Raw genomic sequence first — 9129 nt, forward strand, 5'->3', positions numbered from 1 at the left:
TGTCAAAATTGCTGATATCTGCGCCGCTGTCACTTTGAAGAGCTTTTACAATTTACATACACACAAGGCAAGGCACATTAATTTGTATAGTACATTTCAACAACAAGGCAATTCAATGTGCTTTACATAAAAGGTTAAGCAGGCATACATGTACAGTAAATACATGTAACCTAGGGGTAAGAACCTGCAACAGTCACCTTCAAGCACCTTACATGCCAGGACCAACAAACTAATTATTTTTTCCCATTAATACTGCTGTTAGAAGTAGGCTACTGTACTGTAGTTGCAAGACCAACAAACAAATTGCAATTGCAAGAAGTACTGTTGTTGTAATTTATTATAACAATATCTGTGGGTTTGTTGTTCTTCTTACTATAATTGTTTTTTTTATCTTACTACTACAATATGAGGAACCAGAACAAAATAATTTGTTCTCAGACCCTCCCCAGACAAAACAGGGACTATAGACACATGGGGGGAATTGGCAACAACATAATTTAGGAGAAATGTTTTAAAAGAACATATACAACAATGCTGCACTGATGCAGTACGTAATGTATCCTGTGTACCACCCAGTCTTTTTTTTTATTCATCTCTTGTCCTTGCCTTAAAAGCTCTATTAACTAATGCTCAAACTGTTGTCACCATTTCACCTTTTACATAAAAATGGAATTAAATACAAATAAAATCAGGAATGCAGTACAAGGTAAAACGCGCCGATATGAAATGGCTAAATAAAGTTATATAAAATAGACAAATCACTGTATGTTTTTGTAACGTTTAAGTGAGAAAACCAGTTTTATGGGTGTTAACAAGCCATTGTCTTCCAATATGGTTCCTTTAATCTTACACTATAAGTGCCTAATCCTAATCCAGCAAGAAGGGCATGCATTAATGTGAGTTGGTTGACTTGGGGTTGACACGTACAGTATGTGCTGACATAGCTAATCCAACTCTAATCCTCCTTCCAGCAAGCCCTCTTAGCATTGTCTAGGACCAACTGCCTTGGAGGATGAGAACTTCAAAGAAGACAAGGAAAGGAGTTTGAATGCTGCTTGGGGAGAGGGCAGACGTTAAATGGCTGACTCGTGTATCATTCCCGCCACACCTTTGACTTGTCAGGTGAAATGTGAGTGGAGGATTTGTGCTGGAAGATGCTGATGTGTTTCTCTTCATCCCTGAAATAACGTCTGCGTGTGTGCCCCATCAGCAGACTCAAACCCCATGAATCTCACTCTCAATTTGAGAGTAACTTGTCATAACACATAGCATAACTCCCAACATGTTGCTATTAAAATAACAATAGGCTAGATTTAATAGGCATCTGTTTAGATCCAGCCGAACTCATCACCTCCCTCTGAACTGGGATATCGCAGCTGTATTTGTTTAAAAGCAAGAACAATGCCAATATGATAGCATATGAAAAGAGAAATGTTCAGTTGTGAATATCATTATTTATGACTCTTTCATATGTAAAGAGAAAATATTCATCCCTATGATCTTGGGTCCTTTTGTTCAAGATTTGAGAACATAAACATGCACTATTCTAACAATGCTATATAGAAACCAATCTCTCCTGACCACTGCTGAAGCAACTGTGTCACATACCAATGTATGAATGAATGAATACACTGCATGAGTTGCAATTCTCGCTGCTGTTGCTACTATACAATTATACCCCCCCCCCCCCCAATAAATACCCAAAGCGCTTTACATAGATTGTGCATTACATTCATCCATTCACACACACATTCATACACCCATGGCAGAGGAAACCATGCAAGGCACCATATCTGCACATCGGGAGCAATTAGGGGTTCAGAGTCTTGCTCAAGGACACTTCTACACTAACTCTGAGTGAGCCCGGGATCGAACTGGTAACCTCGTGGTTCCCATCTGGCTGCTCTACCGGCCACTCTACCCCTGAGCCACTGCATGTACAGTGCACTGCGGATAACACACTGTCTAGAAGGTAAATCTCTTCTGTTCTCTGTCTTTAAACGGTTTGGGTGAAATAGCTGGTTTCCCTAATGCACTCTCAGGACTATGGGCTTCAGGCTTTGTCAAATGAGATTATTGGAGTTAAACTTTACATATGGTATTCAACATGGCTCCTAATCCGACTTAGAGAGTTGTTCACATTTCCTCTTTCATCATGCTGCCAATGCTGATTACGTTAAGGTTTCCACGTCTACTTAATTTAAAACAGATTTCTGTTTTGTCTCGCTACAAACACAAGACTGAGAGCTATACTTTTTAAAAAGGGCACATTCTCCAGATGATGTTGTGCAGACAGATAGTTGCATCATCAGTAGTGAAGTCTACATTCTGTAACCAGAGATTCCCCAGACGACACACACTCAGAGAGAAGAGCCCCCTCACCAATCGAGGCACTTCTCTCATTAATGTTTTCTCTGTGATGTTCCAACCCATTTGATACAGTCGCCCGCCTGCCTGGTACCACTGTTCCCCATTAGGCCAAGTTCCTTCCATATCCCTGTGGAATGCCTTTATAATGACTTTATTACTTTGCCACTATATGCTCTTGAAAATCCCACTACACTACTTGCTAGAAGAATCTGCTTCGCTTGGGTTCGTTTTACTGCACATGTTACAAAGTGTGATTTCTGAGACCTGTCTCACGATACAATAACAGTGAATGGAATAACTTTTTCTGGTTGTCGCTCACAGAGCATAGAATCAACATTTGTAATGTATGTCCAGGTGGCTATTTCAAGTCAGACTGTCAGACTGAGTTCTATCAAAGTTCAACATCACTTTAAAAGCTGTAGAAAGTCGCAAGAGATAATGTTGTCCCAAGCAGCATAAAAGCAGAATCAGTTCATGGACTGTGACTGTGTGCCACCTGTGACTCCAGCCAGCACAGACATGTAACAGGTTTTCCAGTTCCATCCAGCTTTCCCTGTGATGGAGTGTGTGTGTGTAGTCCCCCCCTATACTCTCTGTGGAGATGTCACCTTTATAATGTAATCCAAGGCTTGCACGTTGAGGAATGCAGGGGGATGGGGAGACCCTCTGGGATTACCTCAGGGGGATGGGGAGACCCTCTGGGATTACCGACTGGACTGTCTGCTGTCTGTCTACATCTACAAGTTCAACCAAGGCCAACAGCGGATATGCTCACACTTGAGCTACAGTATGGGCAATATGAAGAGTAGCTGAACCTTGTAAAAATGGCCCTGGGGCCAGTTATATTTATCTGTGCATAGTGTATATGTGCGTCAGAGATAAGAACGTGTTTAAAACCGTGTCTCGAAATTGGTCAGCCCATTGAGGCTGTGAGGAAGATGAGGCTGTGTGGCATTTTATTTAGTGAAGTCGCGTAGTGTGGAATGTTTCATTATCAGACAGTGTACACGGATAAAAAGGACAGTTAATGAGAGTTCACGATTCAATGACGTTTGTTTCTACAATAACACTGAAGCCAGGCCAATAAGGCCAGTGTGCCTTGAGTGGCCGAAACACTTAACACAGAGGTAATTTCAAGGCTTTCAGGGATTTAATCTGATTTAGCAATTAATTGGTTGGTTAAACTCCTGCTCCTGAGATTAAACGGAAATTAAAGCAATGACAGAACAGAGCGTGGAATTTCCCAAGACGAGCCGTCAAGACGGTTTTATCTCATATCCATGCAGCTGGATTGCTTATCTCCTTGCAAATTCTCCAGATTTCTTACACTTGTTTTCCGCATTGCCCTGATTTTCAAGCCAGTTTGCTGAAATGCAGTTTTTTCTCTTTTTTCGGGCTCTGTTGATTGTTGGTAGCTAGGGCAATGCTGGGGTGCCACAGCAGGGGGCCAACATGAAGCCATCAATCAACCCTGTCAGCATCCCAGAATGCAACCGGTGTGAAATTGGGTGGTTCCTGCATAATCATAGCCATCTGCCTGTTATAGCTATAGCACTCCAACCTATAGCGTCAAATCACGCTGCTTATGATACAAGTGTTACACTGCATCATTGTGCTTTCAACTGTGTGAAGGTGTTTTTACAACATTCGGTGAGGAGACCAAAAGGTTAACCCGTTAAAAACGGGAAAGAATCTGTGTCGTTTTATACTTTGGCTATTCCAAAATAGCAGATATACAAGCTCATAGTGCGTCACTTCGTGCCACACTATGAGCTTGTAGATCTGCTATTCTTTGATTATATAAAGCGAACATTTTCAACTAACATCTTTGCTACTGGGGGGTCCCTGGAACAAAAAACTTGAGACAGGGTTCCGCGGCCAAATACATCTTGCACAAGTGAGGAGCTGTGTCAATGTATGTGATCTGTCTATGTATTGTGCATTTGAATACAATACAATTTTTGTATCCTGGTGGCTGCTACGTGCAAAATGAATTATCGCAAGGACAATAAAGTATCTATCTATCATCTATCTATAAAATGTGGGGGCCCTTGACATGAAAATGTTTGAGCACCACTAGCAACGTACGTTTTTCAGAAAACTGTTTTGATGTTTGATTTAGAAGCCATATATGTAGAATCGTCCTCGAGTATTAATGGGTTAATGTCTCTGTGTAAAACTACAGCCATCGGTGAATTTCCTCACACACACAACCTTCACTTGTAGTGAGGATTCACACACTCACACATGAAAGGCTAGGATTTTTTTTGCCATGCACATTCCTTCATGTATTTAGCTTGCATGCTAAGCAATCTGAATGTGTTTTGTCCGCCATCTCTCCAGCGGTCTTCGGTTGCAAGGCAGCGAACATCAAGGTCCTGATTCGTCATGGACTCTATTGAGCAGGATTCCTTGTGTTACCATGGTTTCAGGGGTGTGCTGTCAGTCATTGTCTCGGAGATGACAAACTCAGAGACTCAGACAGTTATTTTTCCACAACCCTGTTGTGCTCTTTTTACTTAACATATCATTATCTTGCCTCCTACGTGCAACCGTCAGGAAAGCATGTAGTGGCTTGAGAGATACTGCACAATAGGCTCCTCATGCTAACCGTGGCATTACCTACTGTGTATATCATAACCAAACTATAGGCTGGTAATGTATTTTTTATTAAAAGCAGAGCGGCCAAAACAAATTGATTTGACCTTGATTTGACTGCTCTATCCCAATTCAACTCTCCGCACACAAACGTAAGAAAACACGACGAATCTGGCCCAGTATCCTCCCTCGCTTCCCTTTTCCTGCGCTCCCTCCTCCTTCTATATAGTGAAGCCTGTCGTGCATCATACCACATCTGAGGCCTTGGCAATTATCCTGTAATTATTTCAAAATTCAGAAACTCTCCGCCAGCCTCACTTTGATGTCTCCCATCTAGTCACTTTGCGAGACAACAGGCCGAACCCTGAAGCCTGGTCTTTTCCACTCTGTGGGTGTACGCCAGCTGTTCATGTGGAAGACTCCATTATAGAGCCTGCTCTGATCTTCTCTCCCGCTTCCCTTATTGCATGCTGAGGTTGCTCTGCTACAAATTAACCACTTTCAACCTGTTGTCCCTATTTTGTCAAACACGTCATCAAACATTTTCAAAAGTGATCAGATCTACAAGCTCAGAATGCATCACACGATGCAGTGTTGTAAGCTTGTAGATCAGCTTATTTGTGTATTTTTTTTAATTAAGGCCAATCACATGCAATGATCTTATAATGGTTTAATCTACGGAGTCTATGTAAACAGACCGACATTCACTCTTACATGCTCAACATCTGTTGCTGCTACTATTTACTTAGCTTCAGCTTGTCTGTCAGTGATCAAACTCCTTCTACCTCCTCATCCTCCCCCTGTAGTAGAATTTAGGTTTCACTCTGTCAGCACAATGTTCAATGCCGGTTCATGTTCCATCACATGTATCTTGAGATTCTGCCCTATGAGGGATATTTATGTCTATTATCACATCAATGTAATTACTGCTCATCTTTAGGATCTGCTTCAGGGGGGGGTTGTGATCAGAACATCTGTGTCACGTTTACGCAAAGTATTTATTTTGTAATCACGGGAGCGGAGCCATACCCCCCAAATACAATGCAATGTCATGCAATACATGGTTTTCATCTAGATGAGTGTCAAACTGAAACAGCTACAGCGTTGGCAACACAATGTATGGAGCTGACGTTTAACTGCAGCAGAGTTTTTTTCATCACCAAGATTCCAGCTCCCGAAAGAAACGTACAGATGTGTTCATTTGCCGTCCCCTGTGCACGGCTCTCCGAGTTAACCTTGATGTTGACTCCGATGCCGCTCATAATGAGCTGCATAATCACTTTGTGTTCTCCATTTCCAAAGAGTCGCTGGAGTTTTGGGAGGGAGTTACAAATTGGAATCAGCCTTCCTCCTTTCCACAGGAGAGGAGTTTATCTAGGTCACCAATCACATTATGCAGAAGAAAGTGCCTTTGTTTCACCAATGTTATTTCCCTTCATTTGTCACATTCTGTTGAGCCCATCAGTGTGCGACGGCATGGCATGTGGCATTAACATCAGAGCTGCAGGACGCTGAGATGGTGAAACGCCATGCCCATCAAGGCAAACATCCACAATAAAATGGTCATCTTGTGTACTGTACACGGGTCTCAAAGTCCCTGTCACAGCTTGTTTGAGAAATCAGAAATAGTTAGAGGAGAAAGTTTCCCATTAAAGTTGTGACTGCAGATAGCTAATAGCTGGGTGTCGGTGGTTCAAATATTGGAGGGCAAGACAAGGCGCTGTCCGTTACTGCTCTGGTCAACTTTACAACTTGACACACTTCATTAATATTCTCACACTTGGAAATAAAATCCCAGACACAAACCTGGACATATTTAAACATCTTTATCTATCATCAGAGCTGAGTAATTATAATAATATATACAGTACTGTATATATAATCATGAAATAAATCCAATCTATCTCAGATTGGCTCGGTACCTCTATTACCCTTTAGGGGTAATAGAATTGCATTGGGTTTATAAAAGCCTAATCCAAAGCCAAACGAGGAACATCTTACTAAATGATTTAGCCGGTAGGCCTGTGCCATGGAGGTGCATTCTGTTTGCATTTCACATTCCATCCCCATGCAGTGATGGCTGAATGACTGGGAGGATTACACGACAGGAGTGTTTCCAAACATTCAGCTGGAAAGTAATTAGATCTGAGGACAGAGAGCTATCAGCAGGAAAGGAATCCTTTAAAAATAAGGCCAAGGACATTTCTTTAGGCTCCTTTTTTACAGATGTGCTACAGAGCGGACCATCCATTCCATACTGTGCCCCGTATGAGCACAAACCATAACGGGGAGGTCGGGCGGGTTCGGCTGTGCTTACTATAAAAGATCCTGAATGGGTTTAGGCTGACAGGTCAAAACACGCACGCACACACGCACGCACGCACGCACGCACGCACGCACGCACGCACGCACGCACACGCACGCACGCACGCACGCACGGACGCACACATGCACACGCACGCACGCACGCACACGCACGCACGCACACGCACGAATGCACGGACGCGCACACGCACGCACGCACGCGCACACGCACACACACACACACACACACACACACACACACACACACACACACACACACACACACACACACACACACACACACACACAATGTCCAGGGATTTACTCGCGGTCGGGTCAGGTTCTGGTGGTTGATTTAACGCATATTTTATGCAGGTTGGGTGGTGCAGACAGGCAATGGGCAGGGTGGGTGGCTGAGGGTATTAAAAGACCTCACTAGTGACCTGCCTGTCTGTAGCTCTTAATAAGATCTGTCCCACTGTCCCAGTCTAGTGCAGCCAGCCAGAGCACACACACTGATCACACTGAGATGATGTGATGGGAGGAGGCAGTGGTGGAAAAAGCACTAATTTTTTTTACTTAAGTAAAAGTATCAATACCCTATCATAGAAATGGTCTGTTACACATGCATACATTTTTAATACGGCACTTCTACTTATAACGGAGTACATCTAGATTGCAGTATTTATACTTTTACTTAAGTAAAACATTTGAGTGCTTTTTCCACCACTTAGTATGACCGATTGGTTCATTCTGCACGTAGTGGGTCGATCATTATCTTCAATGCATCCACCTAACAACTTGAAACATTTTGAGTCCATCTCCCGTCTGTGTGGGCCTGCTCAGCTGGTGCAACAGTTCCACTTACCACTGCCTGACCCATGGCTTAGAGGCTTGTACTTCTCTATTGAGAGAGACAAGGCGCACTAATTCAATTAAGTCCACTGTAATACAGTAACTCTTATTATTATTGTTAATAGTAACAGTAGTAGCGGCAGTAATAAGTATAGCAGTAGTAGTAGTAGTAGTAGTTGTTGTTGTTGTTGTTGAATTAGCATTCCTACTATTAGTAGTACCCTAAACGGTGAGGTCGCATGCACTGGCCATATATGGAACATGTGTTGAGAGTACAGGGTTTGATGAGGTCAAACCCTGTACACCAAAGAGTCACCATGCAACTCCTTGGGTCCAAACGGTTGCGAGGAGTTGCATGGTGACCCTTTGGTGTGGTTTGGGCCATTGAATTCCATGCGTTGAATCACTAGGGACGACACGTCAACGTGTCAACGCAACAGGACATATCACAGTGCTGGGACAACGCTAAAACCGCCTCGACCCTTTGGTGTGGTTAGGGCTTAAGGGTGGCAGCGGGGGCAGTGTCTTGAGTGTACAGGAGTTCGATGAGGGCCCATGTAGGGACTTAATTACGGTAAGTAGGACTTAATTTTCGGAACTCTAGTTTTCGCGCGGCTGCACAAATAACTTCGGCCGCAATCATAATTAGTGTGGTTGCAACCAGACTATAGTGATTTTAACACTTTAAGGGACCACCATTCTTGATGACATAAGGGACGTTTGGTGATTGGCTGGGTATGTGTGTATGTATGTATGTCAGGGTAAGAATGGTGGTCCCTTATTGGCTGTTGATGGTGACGTAACTAAGGTATCTCATGGCATCTCATGGCGCACTCTGCTTGCACACAATAAATGGCCTACTTGTTGGCACAAGTTGGCAGCTCGACAGAATGCATTTCTAGTTGGTATTAATGTATTCGTGCTTTAAATTTTCCCATTGACATGAATGGGAAAGTGCAAAAACTCAAGTATTCTTACTCTGAGACTGTAAGCGCTATAGTT

Source organism: Electrona antarctica (assembly GCF_951216825.1).
Source record: "Electrona antarctica genome assembly, chromosome: 14".
NCBI classification, from domain to species: Eukaryota; Metazoa; Chordata; class Actinopteri; order Myctophiformes; family Myctophidae; genus Electrona; species Electrona antarctica.